We start from the raw sequence: 17,713 nt of genomic DNA, 5'->3' as shown, positions 1-17,713 counted from the left end.
CTGGACATGACTGCACTTCAGAATAAATAAATTGAATGTGATGTACTTTAGCTGTCCAATTGGATAACATTAATCACTAGATCTGAGCAGCATGTTCCCTTTAATTCTATTCAATGATAGAGTAGAGTATTGTACCCTTGCTGAAAAATATCCTGTTGATATTTTTGGGAAGGATACAAAAAAATCTTGACATTTCCTTCATTTCAATCTTTGTTGTCTTCGAATGTTTATTATCTTTGGAATTATTTGGGAAATTTTATTTCCTAATCCTTCTCATTCATTCCTAGGACATCTATATCAATAGTGTTTTAGAATTTGGGATTCTTACTTTTGTCTCAATGAATGCAAAATGAAAACCTTTGGTAACAGTGACAATAGGAGAAATATACAAGGGTGTACACAGCTTGTCCCCTCTCTAGAAAAGAAATTGGTGAGCCCCCAACAGGCCCAGAAGAAACCTACTCTACTTGATAGAATGCTGTGTGCAGGCTACATTGAGGAATACCCACCCTCTGGAGCTGTTGGTCAATCAGATTGTCCAACTGTTCCAGCACTCCCTTCCTGACTGAACTCAATAATGAGCAGACAATCCTCAGATAAAGGGTCCAATGGATTCTAGATCCAGTTAAGTAAAAACAGTAAGGGTTTTGTCTCCTTGGGATGCTAGGAAGACAGGGAGACATCTTGTAAAGTCCACAAGAAGAGAAAAGAAGAGGGTACTATCTTCTGGATGTTGCTCCCAGTGTGGAAAGGGCAGCCTACAAAAGTAGAACCCTCTGTTTGAAAACTTTCTTATACAAGTTGTTCATTCTCTGCCCACTGCTCACACCAATTGCATTATGGCACAGGCAAGACAACATTGGGCTGAATGTTGTTGGCAGGCTGCCAATTTCTGGTGAGGACTATTCCTCTAAGACTTTGAGACATGGCTGCTTGCTTGCTGTATGTACAGTGTGTTTGTGTCATAAACTGCTAACACGTGGTATAGGCATGAGATTAACACGGCGGTACAGCAAGATGTGCAATGTCTTAGTTGAGGCTTGCTGACCTGGTTGTATGACTGTGACAATTAGCATGGTAAGGACAAGCAAGGAATGGATGCCTTGAGCACGCAGGTAGGTACTAACTGACTGAGTGCTGAGAAAGCAATTGTGCAGCCGTGAGATGAGGCATAGTTCAATCCATGAGCTGGGTGTCTGGCCCTGTATGTGAAATGGCTTGCAGCAATGATTCAATGCCAGTCACAAGTGAAACCTGGAATCCAAGTCAGTGCTTCCTAAGCAACATGCAAGTCTATTGTAGAGGTACCATCAAGATCATGAGGTATTGGCATGCCAAGTGCCAGCGTACATTAATGTAGGATATGAATGACTGGTGGCCTTGGATTGTGCCCTGAGATGCCATTTGCTGATAATCAATAGAGGGACTCCTTGCAGCCAGCAGTGAGCTGAAGTCACCAGTAACCCACTCTGACTTCATGTCAAGAATTCTCAACATCAACCTCGTTTTGGCTCATTTGGTAAGATAGGAAGCTGAATAGTAACAAATGAGTTATGGTGTTACTAAGGAGTTTGAAGCAACTCACTGCTGCCAAGTGAGACACTTGCCTTGCCACTCAGAAAATGCATAAAAGTTACAACAAGTTGTTCGCAATTTCATGGACTTCATGTGTGACTTGGCCAGAATTCTCATCATAGGCCTTGGTGCTCAAACTCCCATAAGATTCTGTTCTAAGATTTTTAAAAATTCATTTATGGGATGAGGGCATCACTGGCTGGGCCAGTATTTATTGCCCAGAAGGGCAGTTTAAGAATCAACCACTTTGCTTGTAGGTCTGGAGTCACACGTAGGCCAGACCAGATAAGGATAGCTTCCCCCCTTAAGAGATATTAGTGAACCAGATGGTTTTTTCCGCCAACAATCAACAATGGTTTCATGGTCATCATTAGACTCTTAATTCCAGATTGAATTCAAATTCCACCATCTTCCATAGCAGGGTTCAAATCCAAGTAACCAGAACATTATCTGGGTGTCTGGATTAACAGTCCAGCGATAATACCACGAGGTGACTGCCTACACTGGAAAAATAAATTGTTCTTTTTGTTGTTGAAAGAGATAGGGCTATCACATGCTTCAAAGCCCAAGCGAGACTTGAACTCACTACCAGTGGTTTCGAAGACCAGTGCTCTAATCAATGAACTAGAGTCATAGAAATGTACAGCACGGAAACAGACTCTTCAGTCCAACCCGTCCATGCCGACCAGATATCCCAACCCTATGTAGTCCCACCTGCCAGCACCCGGCCCAGATCTCTCCAAACCCTTTCTATTCATATACCCATCCAAATGCCTTTTGAATGTTGCAATTGTACCAGCCACCACTACTTCCTCTGCCAGCTTATTCCATACACATACCACCCTCTGTGTGAAAATGTTGCCCCTTAGGTCTCTTTTATATCTTTCCCTTCTCCCTATAAACCAATGCGCTCTAGTTCTGGACTCCCCGACCCCAAAAAAAGACTTTGTCTACTTATCCTATCCACGGACCTCATGATTTTGTAAACCTCTGTAAGGTCACCCCCCAACCTCCAACGCTGCGGGGAAAACAGCCCCAGCCTGTTCAGCCTCTCCCTATAGCTCAGATCCTCCAACCCTGGCAACATCCTTGTAAATATTTTCTAAACCCTTTCAAATTTTATAACATCTTTCCGATAGGAAGGAAACCAGAATTGTATGCAACATTCCAACAGTGGCCTAACCAATGTCCTGTATAGCCACAACATGACCTCCCAACTCCTGTACTCAGTATTCTAACCAATAAAAGAAAGCATACCAAACACCTTCTTCACTATCCTATCTACCTGCGACTCCACTTTCAAGGAGCTATGAACCTGCACTCCAAGATCTCTTTGTTCAGCAACACTCCCTTGGACCTTACATTAAGTGTATAAATGCTGCTAAGATTTGCTTTCCAAAAATGCAACACATCGCATTTATCTGAATTAAACTCCATCTGCCACTTCTCAACCCATTGGCCAATCTGGTCAAGATCCTGTTCTAATCTGAGGTAACCTTCTTCGCTGTCCGCTACACCTCCAATTTTGGTGTCATCTGCAAACTTACTAACTGTACCTCTTAAGCTCGCATCCAAATCATTTATGTAAATGACAAAAAGTACCCAGCACCAATCCTTGTGGCACTCCACTGGTCACAGGCCTCCAGTCTGAAAACCAACCCTACACCACTGTCTTCTACCTTTGAGCCAGTTCTGTATCCAAATGGCTAGTTCTCCCTGGATTCTGTGAGATCTAACCTTGCTCACCAGTCTCCCATAGGGAACCTTGTCGAACGCCTTACTGAAGTCCATATAGATCACATCTACTACTCTGCTCTCATCAATCCTCTTTGTTACTTCTTCAAAAAACTCAATCAAGTTTGTGAGACATGATTTCCCACGCACAAGGCCATGTTGGCTATCCCTAATCAGTCCTCGCCTTTCCAAACACATGTACACCCTGTCCCTCAGGATTCCCTCCAACAACTTGCTCACCACTGAGGTCAGGTTCACCCGTCTGTAGTTCCCTGGTTTGTCTGTATAGCCCTTCTTAAAACAGTGGCACCACGTTTGCCAACCTCCACTCTTCCAACACCTCACCTATGACTATCGATGATACAAATATCTCAGCAAGAGGCCCAGCAATCACTTCTCTGGCTTCCCACAGAGTTCTCGGGTACACCTGATCAGGTCCTGGGGATTAATCCACCTTTAACTGATTCAAGACATCCAGCACTTCCTCCTTTGTAATATAGACATTTTGCAAGGTGTCACCATCTATTTCCCTATATTATATACCTTCCATATCCTTTTCCACAATAAATACTGATGCAAAATACTTGTTTAGTATCTCCCCCATTTTCTGTGGCTCCACACAAAGGCCACCTTGCTGATCTTTGAGGGGCCCTATTCTGTCCCTAGTTACCCTTTTGTCCTTAATGTATTTGTAAAAACCCTTTGGATTCTCCTTAATTCTATTTGCCAAAGCTATCTCATGTCCCCTTTTTGCCCTCCTGATTTCCCTCTTAAGTATACTCCTACTGCCTTTATACTCTTCTAAGGATTCATTTGATCTATCCTGTCTATACCTGACATATGCTTCCTTCTTTTTCTTAACCAAACACTCAATTTCTTTAGTCATCCAGCATTCCCTGTACCTACCAGCCTTTCCTTTCAACCTAACAGGAATATACTTTCTCTGGATTCTCGTTATCTCATTCCTGAAGGCTTCCCATTTTCCAGCTGTTCCTTTACCTGTGAACATCCGCCCCCAATCAGCTTTTGAAAGTTCTTGCCTAATATCATCAAAATTAGCCTTTCTCCAATTTAGAACTTCAACTTTTAGATCTGGTCTATCCTTTTCCATCATTATTTTAAATCTAATAGAATTATGGTCGCTGGCCCCAAAGTGCTCCCCCACTGACACTTCAGTTACCTGCCCTGCCTTATTTCCCAACAGTAAGTAAGTTTTGCACCTTCTTTAGTAGATACATCCACACACTGAATCAGAAAATTTTCTTGTACACACTTAAGAAATTCCTCTCCATCTAAACCTTTAACACTATGGCAGCCCATATGTTTAGAAAGTTAAAAGCCCCTACCATAACCACCCTATTATTTTTACAGATAGCTGAGATCTCCATACAAGTTTGTTTCTCAATTTCCCTCTGACTATTAGGGGGTCTATAATACAATCCCAATAAGGTGATCATCCCTTTCTCATTTCTCAGTTGCACCCAAATAACTTCCCTGGATGTATTTCCAGGAATATCCTCCCTCAGTACAGCTGTAATGCTATCCCTTATCAAAGATGCCACTCCTCCTCCTTTCTTGCCTCCCTTTCTATCCTTCCTGTAGCATTTGTATCCTGGAACATTAAGCTGCCAGTCCTGCCCATCCCTGAGCCATGTTTCTGTAATTGCTATGATATCCCAGTCCCATGTTCCTAACCATGCCCTGAGTTCATCTGCCTTCCCTGTTAGGCCCTTTGCATTGAAATAAATGCAGTTTAATTTATTAGTCCTACCATGTCCCTGCCTGCCCTGACTGTTTGATTCATTTCTGTTCTCAACTGTACCAGTCTCAGATTGATTTCTTTCCTCACTATCTCCCTTTGTCCCAACCCCCTCCCACCTTACTAGTTTAAATCCTCCCGAGCAGCTCTAGCAAATCTCCCTGCCAGTATATTAGTCCCCTTCCAATTCAGGTGCAATCCGTCCTTCCATACACCAGCTCCTCAGCCATGTATTTATCTGCTCTATTCTCCTATTCCTGCCTTCACTAGCTCATAGCACTGGGAGTATTCCAGATATTACTACTCTCGAGGACTATGACTCTATGACCTCCTTTTTAAATTCCTATCTAACTCTCTGTAATCACCCTTCAGAATCTCAACCTTTTCCCTTCCAATGTCGTTGGTTCCAATGTGGACAATGACCTCTTGCTGGCCCCTCTCCCCCTTGAGAACATTCTGTACCCTCTCTGAGACATCCTTGATCCTGGCACCAGGGAAGCAACACACCATTCTGATTTTTCGCTACTGCCCACAGAAATGTCAGTCTGTATCGCGGACTAGAGAATCCCCTAACATAATTGATCTCTTGGAACCCAACCTAGCCCTCATTGCGTTAGAGCCAGTGTCAATACCAGAAACTTGGCTGTTCATGCTACATTCCCCTAAGAATCCATCACCCCCTACATTTTCCAAAACAGCATACCTGTGTGAAATGGGTATAGCCACAGAACACACCTGCAGTAGGTGCCTACCTCTCTTACCTTTTCTGGAGTTAACCCATCTATGTGATTGTATCTGAGACTTTCCCCCCTTCCGATAACTGCCATCCATTACATAATGTTGCTGTTGCAAATTCCTTATTGCTTCTAACTGTCTCTCCAACTAATCCATTCAACTGATAAGATTCACAACCAACAGCATTTATTGCAGACATAATCCGCAGTAACCCTTAAACCCTCTTTAAATTCCCACATCTGACAAGAAGTACATATCACTCTATTAAAGGCCAATATTGCTCCTTCACAATCTACTGACCCAGAAAATGACACTGTCTTATTCCTCTACAAAACACTGCTCCAGGTTAGATTAATAGTTATGGCTTATATTTTATGTTTAATCAAGAGACATATCTCAAAAAATATATTATCAAGAAAGAACCCACTCTACTCACTACTGAAGACTTTCTGTTGGCCACTTAAAACAATTAACGTATCTGATTCTGTGCTGTGAACTACGCCCAAACAGTTTGTCCAACATCAGTTGTTAATTTCACTGTTTGTTAATTTTCCCAGATGCACTCTAATGTTCAGCGATATATGAATTCAAACAGCAAAGGCAGTACTGGAGCCTGAGCTACTGTTTTGTCTTTACTATCTATTTTGCTGCTATTTTTACTATTATTTGCTGGGATTAACTCTATTTAAATCACAGAACTGTTTACGATTGTGAGCAATTCTCTCTATGCTTTGTAAATTATCCATAGGTACCAATAGTGTCCTCACCTGTTTATTCCGAGTATCATCTTATAACGTTTAAATAATTGGAAAGCTATTGTTAAAAAAAAACGTATTTTTCTGTTTAACATTTTTATTATTAAAATAATATTTAACACTATTTATCCTGTACAGCAATCAAATAGTTCTAATGTCATATACTTCAGTGTCACTTTGAGTTAAATGTAATTCGGAAATGGCAAGTGTGTGACTTCATTATAAAGTGTTTGTTTTGTGGAAATGGCATTTGTTCTAAAGTTCCTTTGTGAACAAAAACCTGCAAAGTGGATACCTGCAAAGTGCATTGGATATGAAATTCTACAGGCCATGATCCTGACAGTTATTCCAGAATCTTTGCTTCGATCAAAATTCTTTCTGAGAAGCTTCCATCATGCAAGATCAGCTCTCCAACATGCTGTCTGACTGGGACAGTATTCTGTGAACCCCAAAAAGTCTGGTTTCCCAACACAGCAATAACAATGAAAGCCTCCAAAAAGAAGAGCACTCTCAACTACAGTTCATGTTTGTGATATTTACTCAAAAAGCTTTTAATTTGCTAAGATAGTAAAACAAATGTATGTTCCTTGGTTACCACATTTGTGCATTGTTCCTTCCAACTCAACTGATTATTCACTTTGACATCAATCTTGACAGTGCATTCAACTGTTGACCCTATTGGACTTAGCCAAGTTAGTGGAAGCATACTGCCACATCACTAGCAGGGGCCCAACACCACTACTGGTGCAGCACAAATGGGCAGCATGGTGGCTCAGTGGTTGGTACTGATGCCTCACAGATCCAGGGACATGGGTTCAATTCCAGCATCAAGCAACTGTCTGTGTGGAGTTTGCATTCTCCCACCCAATGTCTGCGTGAGTTTCCTCCAGGTGTTCCAGTTTCCTCTCAGGTTCGGTAGACTGGCCATGCTAAAATGCCCCATAGTGTTCAGGGATGTGCAGGTTAGGTGGATTTGCTATGGGAAATATAGGGTTATAGGGATGAGACAGGGGAATGGGACTGGGTGGGATGTTCTTCAGAGGGTCGGTGTGGACTCAATGGGCCAAATGGTCTGCTTCCACACAGTAGGAATTCTATGACAAATATCTACCTACCCCATGATGTCAGTTAATTGCTTTACTACCAGCTATTCATATTTTAGATTGATGACAAAACTGACTTTAAGATGTGCCTATAACCTGGCTGAAAGATAAGACGTCTTTTTTCATGTCCCATCTATCCCTTGTAAATCATGCTTTACAATCTGATTTAAACTTATCAAAAAACTGGATGACTTTAATGTTAACCCTACTCTTCTATGTTTGATTGGTGATTTCCTTTACTTTTCATTATCCTTGTGAATGATTATTGGTCAGAGTATTGTGACATAGCAATCTTGAAATATGTTAATGATATCATACTTGTGGGTCTTGTCAGGAATAATGATGTGAACTACGAGGATGAGTTCATTAAACAAAAATTTACATACATTTGGAAAGGCAAGAGCCGATTAGGGATGGTCAACATGGCTTTGTGCATGAGAAATCATGTCTCACTAACTTGATTGAGTTTTTTGAAGAAGTGACGAAGAGGTTTGATTAAGGTAGTGAGGTGAACATTGTCTATATGGACTTCAGTAAAGCGTTTGACAAGGTTCCACGTGGTAGACTGGTTAATAAGGTTACATCCCATGGAATACAAGGAGAACTAACCATTTGGATACTAAATTGGCTAAAAGGTAGGAGGCAGGGGGTTGCTTTTTGGACAGGAGGATGGTGACCAGTGGTGAGCTGTAGGGATCGGTGCTGGATCCACTGCTTTTTGTAATTTATATAAATGATTTAGATGTGAATATAGGAAGTATGGTTAGTAAATTTGTAGATGACACCAAAATTGGTGGCGTAGTGAACAGCAAAAAAGGTTATCTCCAAGTACAGTGGGACCTTGATCAGACGGGCCAAGATAAATGTAAGTTGCTGCATTTTGATAGGGCAATTATGACAGGTCTTATACACTTAAAGGTAAGGTCCTGGGGAGTGTTGTTGAACAAAGCGACCTCAGAGTCTAAGTTCATAATTCCATGAAATTAGAGGCGCAGGTAGAGAGGACAGTGAAGGCGGCATTTGGTATGCTTTCCTTTATTGGTCAGAGCATTGAGTATAGAGGTTAGGAGGTCATGTTACAGTTGTATAGAATGTTGGTTAGGCCAGTTTTGGAATATTGCGTGCAACTCTGGACTCTCTGCTATAGGAAAGATCTTGTTAAACTTGAAAGAGTTCAGAAAAGATTTATAAGCATGTTGCCAGTTATCTAGACTGTTTGAGCTATCAGGAGAGGTTGAATAGGCTGGGGCTTTTCTGTAGAGCATCAGAGGCTGAATGGTGACCTTATAGAAGTTTATAAGATCATGAGGGGCATGGATAGGCTGAATAGACAAGACCTTTTCCCTAAGGGTAGGGAAGTCCAAAAGTAGAGGGCATAAGTTTAAGGTAAGGGGGGAAGATTTAAAAAGGAACTAAGAGGTAAGTTTTTCATGCAGAGAGTGGTGTGTACAAAGAATGAACTACCAGAGGAAGTGGAGGAGGCTGATACAATTACAACATTTAAAAGGCATCTGGATGGGTATATGAATGGAAAGGGATTGGAGGGATATGGGCCAAATGCTGGCCAATGGGACCAGATTAATTTCGGATATCTGTTGGGCATGGACAAGTTGGATCAAAGGTCTGTTTCCATGATGTACATCTCTATAATTCTATGACTCAATGTCATGGAATCCAGGAGAGCTCGCCAATTGGATACAAAATTAGGTTGACAGAAGGAGACAAGGTGGTGTTTTTCGGTGGAGACCTATGACCAGCAATGTTCTGCAAAGACTGGTGCTGGGTTCACTATTGTTTGTCATTTAAATAAATAATTTGGATGAGAATACAGGAGGACTTGTTAGTTAGTTTGTAGATGACACCAGAATTGGTGGTATAGTGGACAGTGAAGAAGATTATCTAAGAGCACAATGGGATCTTGATCAGAAAACAAACTGCTGAAATCAAAGCGGGTCAGGCAAAATTCATGGAGAGAGAGTAAGCTAATGTTTCAAATCTAGAAAATTCATCAAAGCTCTGATGAAGTGTCAACTAGACTCGAAATGTTCTCACTCTCCATAGATGCTGCTTGACTGTCTGTGATTTCTAGCATTTTTTGTTGTTTTCAGTACAGATTTCAACATCTGCAGTAATTTGCTCCTACATGGAATCTTGATTGGGTTATTGGGCTAAGGATGGAGTGACAAATGGAATTTAATTTAGATAAATGCAAAGTGTTGCATTTTAGTAAGACAAACCGCGGCAGGACTTACAGAGTTAATGATAGGGCCCTGGAGAGTGTTGTCAAACAGAGAGACCTGAGGGTTCATAGTTCCTTGAAAGTGGTATCACAGGTAGACAAGATGCTGAAGAAGGCAATGAAGAACACTTGCCTCCATTGATCACAGCATTGAGTATAGGAGCTGAGACATCGTACTTCACCGATACAGGACATTGGCGAGGCCACTTTTGGAGTACCGTGTACATTTATGGTCACCCTACTACAAAAAGGATGTTATTAAATTGGAAAGGGTGCAGAAAACATTTACCATGTTGTTGCCAGGACTGAAGGTTTTAGTTATATGGAGAGCCTGGAAAGGTTGGGACTTTTTTTCCTCTGGAGCGTAGGAGATTGAGGGGTAATCTTATAGTGATTTATATAATCAATCATGAGGGGTATACAGAAGGTGAAAAACAAAGGTCTTTTCTGAAAGGGTAGGAGAGTTCACAGAGGGCATATGTTTAAGGTGAGAGGAAAGATTCAAAAGGGACCTGAGGGGCAAACATTTTTACACAGAGGGTGGTGTGTGGAGGCCAGAGGAAGTGGTAGATGCAGGTACAGTTACAACATTTAAAAGACATTTGGACAGTTGCATGAAGAGCAAAGGTTTGGAGGGATATGGGCCAAATGCAGGCAGGTGGGGCTAATTTAGTTTGGAAAACCTGTTCGGCATTGATGAGTTGGATCAAGGGGTCTATTTCCATATTGTATGCCTCTGTAACTCTTTGACTTATGAGTCATGAATCATTAAACAGACCGAATAGCAGGCATAGATGTATAAATTATCCTGGAGAGATTTCAAAGCAAAAATCTGGTTTTAGTTTTAAACTTGCTTCTGCAGCTTGCTTAGTTGATCGAATGTCTAATATGTCAAAATCATGGAATACACTTAAACCAAATGATTGCCTCTTTAAACTGCATAATTTCACAGGTTAAGGCAAGATCAAAATAATTACAATCCAGCAGGAAGAACACACAACCCTTCTGAGCCCCCTACCATCTCCTGTTCCATTTAATGACTCACCGTAGGGCCACTCAATGCATTCCTTTTCTGGGCTGAATTGCCAGTCTAGTAAACATTTGTTACTGGAGTCACATTGCATGAATTACTTGCTACAATAGTGCCCTCTTGTGGCCATTCATGTGTTTAAGTGTCTAAGGCAAAACCAGATTAAACTTGTTCTCTACCTCTGCTACCACTAGTTATGTTGTAATAAGAGAGATTTGGTTTGATAAATTTGGCAATGATGTTGAGATTGTAGATTCTCCAGCCAATCACATATGGGTAGCAGAATCTTCCAGCTAACCAACCAAGGAATGTGTTGTTGAATAAGGTCATGGTTCTGAAAGGTTTATTGTTGGAAACTGCACCTAATCTGATGAGATCATAAGGATTTGAGTGAGAAAAAGACAGAACATTATAAAATTTTGTGAGTGAAGACCTATATCCACAGGTCTCCAAACTGACTTTGTAACAATGTTTAACTTAATTGTAACTTGTATGGGGCGGTATGGTGGTTCAGTAGTTAGCACTGCTGCCTCATAGCACCAGGGTCCCAGGTTCGATTCCAGCGTGGTGTTTGCACATTCTCCCCATGTCTGTGTGGGTTTCCTCCAGGTGCTCCGGTTTCCTCCCACAGTCCAAAAGGCACAGCAGATAAATTGGCCTTGCGAAATTGCCCATAGTTAGTCAGAGGGAAATGTATCTGGGTGGGTTACTCTTCGGAGGGTCGGTGTGGACTTGTTGGGCCGAAGGGCCTGTCCCCACACTGTGGGAAACCTAATCTAATCTTGTACCTGTTGTTATTAGTTGGGAGTTGGGAGTATTAGCTGTGCAGAGTAATGCCAGTCGCATGGGTTCCATTCACATATTGACTAAGATTACCATGATGAATTCACCTTCTCAACCTCTCCCCTGATCTGAGTCTTGGTGAACCTTCAGGTTAAACCACCACTAGTTGTCCCTATCTATTGAGAAGGCAGCCCTCTCTGGTTAGTCTCTGATGACTTTACCTTGCTTTATCAAGGAATAGGTGCATCTTGCATAAGATATAAATGACTTGGATGAGAATATAGTAAGATTAATAAGTTTGTGAATGACACCAAAACTGTTGGCACAGTAGACATAGGAGAAGATTTTCTAGGACTACAAAGGGATCTTGACAAACGAGGTCAATGGGCTAAAAAATGGTATATGGACTCCAATCTGGATAAATGCAAGGTATTGCATTTTCACACAACAAACAGAGGCAGACATTATACAATTAATGGTAAGGCCTTGGGTAGTATTGTAGAACAGAGGGACCTAAGGGTTCAGGTACATAATTCTTTGAAGTTTATAGACATGTTAGTTTAAAAAGCCATTTAGCATGTTTGCCTTCATTGCTCAGTCCTTTGAGCATAGGAATTGGGAAATCATGTTGAACAGGACATTGGTGAAGGCTCTTCTGGAGTACCATGTCTAGTTCTGGTTGCACAGTTATAGGAAGGATATCAGCAAGCTGGAGAGGGTTCGGAACAGATTTACCAGGATGTTACCGGGTATGGAAGGTTTGAGTTATAAAGAATTTTTTTCACGAGAGCATAAGAGGTTGAGAGATGACCCTATGGTCATTATAAAATCATGAGGGTTATGGATATGGTTAATGGTAGTGTCTTTTCCCTAGCATGGAGGGTTTCAAGACTATGGGTGAAAGGAGAGAGACTTAAAAAGAACAAATTTTTTACACAGAGGGTGGTTCACATGTGGAATGATCTCCCTGAAGAAGTGGTGTGTGTGGGTGCAATTGCAATGTTTAAAAGATATTTGGATAAGTACATGAATAAGAAAGGTTCGGAGGGATATATACTAGGAGCAGGCAGATGGCACTAGCTTAATTTGGGATTAGGTTTGGCATGGACTGGTTGGACCAAAGAGTCCATTTCCATGCTCTCTAACTCTATGACAAAAACCTCTCCCTCTACCACTGTAAATAAATTAAGCCCTTAGACCTAGTCGAGGGGAGAGGCCATTCTAGACTTGGTGCTCGGCAATGAGCCAGGGCAGGTATCAGATCTTGTGGTGGGAGAGCATTTTGGTGATAGTGACCACAACTGCCTCACATTCTACATAGCTATGGAGAAGGAGAGGATTAGGCAAAATGGGAGGACATTTAATTGGGGAAGAGGAAACTATGATGCGATTAGACATGAGTTAGGAAGCATGGATTGGGAGCAATTGTTCCATGGTAAAGGCACTATAGACATGTGGAGACTGTTTAAGGAACAGTTGTTGCAAGTGATGAGTAAATATGTCCCTCTGAGACAGACAAGAAGTGGTAAGATAAAGGAACCTTGGATGACAAGAGCGGTGGAGCTTTTCGTCAAAAGGTAGCTTACGTAAGGTGGAGGAAGCTAGGGTCAAGCTCAGCTCTACAGGATTACAGGCAGGCAAGGATGGAGCTTAAAAATGGCCTGAGGAGAGCCAGGAGGGGGCACAAGAAAGGCTTGGCAGAACGGATTAGGGAGAACACAAAGGCATTTTACACTTATGTGAGGAATAAGAGAATGGTCAAAGAAAGAGTAGGGCCAATCAGGGATAGCATAGGGAATTTGTGTGTGGAGTCTGAGGAGGTAGGGGAAGCCCTAAATGAGTTTTTTGCTTCTGTCTTTATGAAAGAAACTAACTTTGTAGTGAACGAAACCTTTGAAGAGCAGGTATGCATGCTGAAATGGATAGAGATAGAGGAAGCTGATGTGCTGAAAATTTTGTCAAACATTAAGATTGACAAGTTGCCAGGCCCGGACCAGATTTGTCCTCGGCTGCTTTGGGAAATGAGAAATGCAATTGCTTCGCCACTTGCAAAGATCTTTTCATCCTTGCTCTTCACTAGAGTCGTACCTGAGGACTGGAGAGAGGCAAATGTAATTCCTCTCTTCAAGAAAGGAAATAGGGAAATCCCCAGCAATTACAGACCAGTAAGTCTCACGTCTGTTGTCTGCAAGGTGTTAGAAAGGATTATGAGGGATAGGATTTATGACCATCTGGAAGAGCATGGCTTGATTAAATGCAGTCAACACGGCTTTGTGAGGGGCAGGTCATGCCTCACAAACCTTATCGAGTTCTTTGAGGATGTGACTAGAAAGGTTGATGAGTGTCGAGCTGTGGCTGTGGTGTATATGGACTTTAGCAAGGCATTTGATAAGGTTCCCCATGGTAGGCTCATTCAGAAGGTCAGGTAGGCTCATTCAGGGGAACATAGCTGTCTGGATACAGAATTGGCTGGCCAACAGAAGACAGCGAGTGGTAGTAGAAGGAAAATATTCTGCCTGGAAGTTTGTGGTGAGTGGTGTTCCACAGTGCTCTGTCCTTGGGCCTCTATTGTTTGTAATTTTTATTAATGACTTGGATGAGGGGATTGAAGGATGGGTCAGCAAGTTTGCAGATGACACAAAGGTTAGAGGTGTTGTTGACAGTATAGAGGGCTGTTGTAGGCTGCAGTGGGACATTGACAGGATGCAGAGATGGGCTGAGAGGTGGCAGATGGAGTTCAACCTGGATAAATGCGAGGTGATGCATTTTGGAAGGTCGAATTTGAAAGCTGAGTACAGGATTAAGGATAGGAGTCTTGGTAGTGTGGAGGAACAGAGGGATCTTGGGGTGCAGGTACATAGATCCCTTAAAATGGCCACCCAAGTGGACAGGGTTGTTAAGAAAGCATATGGTGTTTTGGCTTTCATTAACAGGGGTATTGAGTTTAAGAGTCATGAGATCTTGTTGCAGCTCTATAAAACTTTGGTTAGACTGCACTTGGAATACTGCGTCCAGTTCTGGTCGCCCTATTATAAGAAAGATGTGGATGATATGGAGCGGGTTCAGAGGAGGTTTACCAGGATGCTGCCTGGACTGGAGGGCTTATCTTATAAGGAGAGGTTGACTGAGCTCGGACTTTTTTCATTGGAGAAAAGGAGGAGAAGAGGGGACCTAATTGAGGTATACAAGGTAATGGGAGGCTAGATAGAGTCGATAGCCAGAGACTATTTCCCAGGGCAGAAATGACTAACATAGGGGTCATAGTTTTAAGCTGGTTGGACGAAAATATAGAGGGGATGTCAGAGGCGGGTTCTTTACACAGAGAGTTGTGAGAGCATGGAATGCCTTGCCAGCAGCAGTTGTGGAGGCAGGGTCATTGGGGACATTTAAGAGACTCCTTGACATACATATGGTCACAGAAATTTGAGGGTGCATACATGAGGATCAGTGGTCGGCACAACATCGTGGGCTGAAGGGCCTGTTCTGTGCTGTACTGTTCTATGTTCTATGTTCTAGTCAAGGAAAGAAGGTAGTGATAGGAACCTACTACAATCATAACCTTATAGTGGTTGGCATTGCAATATATACAACAATTTCTGTTAAAAAAAAGACTTATCATATTTACTGGAAAAGATAGTTAGTACATGTGGAATGAATGGACCTTCAAGAATAGCTGCATCAACAGGTATTATTGGGTGTCAGACAATACACCTCATGGCCTACAGTTTTTTGGTGCACATGCAGAATAGCTAGGCATGCTTTCTCATCACCAAAAATATCCTGAATTATCTCAATAATCCAGCTATACACCTGGCACTGTGGGAAAGGAATCAGTCATACATTTGATTCAAATAAGTCCAGAGATAAGAGACTCACAAGAAGTTGCTCACCCCAATGTATTTTGTTGTTGGACAATTTGTTTAGGCTCTAGCAGCAGTAAAACACCAATCTGTTGGCGACAGTGAAAACAAAACTATTATTTAGGAATGAGGCATCAGTTGTCCAGAGAGGAGGAATGTAGAAACAAATAAAAATAATGGCACAGAAACAGGGTATTTTGGCTGTTGTGTCTGTGCTAGCCAAAGAAAAAAAACCTAACCACCTATTCTAATCCGACCTTCCAGCACCTGGATTGTAACCCTGCAGGTTACTATGTTTCAGGTGCAGATCCAAGTTCCTTCTAAATGAAATGAGAGTTTCTGCTTCAATCATCACATGAAGCAATGAATTGCAGGAACCCACAATTCCCAGGTGAATTTGTTTTCCCTAATGTCCCTCCAATCCTTCTAGCAATCTCCTTAAATCTGTACCTCCTGTAACTGACCTCTCTTTACTAAGGAAAACATGTCTTCCCTCTATATCTAGACCTCTTGTAATTTTGTACTTAAATTATTCAGTCCAATTAAGTTACCCCGCAGTATCCTGTTCTAAGAAAAACAACCTAGCCGATCTAATCTTGCTTCATGGGTTCAATTTTCAAGCCCTGGCAACATTTTTTTCTAAATCTCCTCTGTATTCTCTCCAGAGAATGTCCTTCCTGTAATCAGTGACCAGGATTGTACATAAATGTCCAGCTGTGGCCTAACCAGCATTTTATACATTTCCGGCGTTGCATTCTAACTTTTGTCCTCTATATCTCATCCAATAAAGGAAATTATGTCATATGCTTCCTTTTCTACCTTATCTACTAGGATCTGTGGACATGCAATTCAAGATTTCTCACTCCCTCTATCCCTCTCAATACCCTCTCATTTATGTATTGCCAAGATTTGTTTATTCTTCCCAAATGTATTACCCCAAGATTCCTAACATTAAATTCCATTTACCATTTTTCCACCCACTTATTTAAACTATTGGTATGATTCTCAAGTTGACAAAACCATCTTCACTTTTAAATTCACAGCCAATATATGCACAATTTGCAAATTTACCAGTCTTGCTTCCTATATTTAGCTCCAATTTACTATTACATACCATAAACAGCAATGAACCTACCACTGACCCCTGTGGAATACCATTGTAAACCACTATCTCGCTGTGAAAACATGAAATGGTCATTATTCCTTGTTTTGTGTCACTGAGCCAATTTTGGATAGAATTCACCACGTTCCCCTGTATGCCATGAGCTTTTACATTTCTGACCAGTCTGTCATGTAGGACATTGTCAAATGTCTTACTAAAATCATGTAGCCAACACTCACCGCACTAACCTCATCAATCGTCCTTGTTAATTCCGCATAAAATTTGATTGTTGATAAGACATGACCTTCCACTAACAAAATCAAGCTGACTATCCTGATTAATCTGTACTGAAATAACAGTATATCCTGTCTCTAAGAATTGATTTGCCCACCACTGAAGCCAGGCTAATTGGCTATAATTATTGGCGATCTCCTCACATCCTTTTTAAACAATGGTACCACAAATCTCCAGCCCGCTGATGCTTTGCCTTTCTCTCGTGAGAATTGGATGATGGCCTTTCCTTGGATTCCTTAAACAGCCTAAGTAAGATACAATCCATCTGGCAGTCATGAATAATCCATCTTCCAGAAAATTATTCCTTACATTACTACTACTTACATTATGCTTGTTGCATCTAATATTTCATACTCCTAGAATGTCTGCATCATCCCTCTCCTTGTGAAGGCAGAGTATTCATTAAGAACCCTGACCATATCTTCTGCATCCAAACACGATATAGATATTTTCTAATCAACCATTTTCTAATCAAAGATGTTATTACACATCTCTGGAGCAAAAAGGATTTAACCTGGGCCTTCTGGCCCAGATATATTTCACTCGCCTTATTCTTTCCTTCATTATCTTCTTGCTTTTAATGAACCAATAAAACACCTTTGGCTTTTCACTGATTTTACCGTCTAATTTTTTTTTCATTTGCTGTTTTTACTTTCCTAATTTCCTTCTTTGTAAACTTCACTCCTGCACTTCTTATACTCCTTTAAGCCTTCTACAATATTAATTTTTTGTGGTTGTCATAAG

Source organism: Chiloscyllium plagiosum, unplaced genomic scaffold (genome assembly GCF_037043375.1).
Source record: "Chiloscyllium plagiosum isolate Xiang-an unplaced genomic scaffold, Cpla_swu_hap1 HiC_scaffold_16, whole genome shotgun sequence".
NCBI classification, from domain to species: domain Eukaryota; kingdom Metazoa; phylum Chordata; class Chondrichthyes; order Orectolobiformes; family Hemiscylliidae; genus Chiloscyllium; species Chiloscyllium plagiosum.
The sequence above is the reverse complement of the archived record's forward strand: the minus strand, read 5'-3'. Positions refer to the sequence as shown.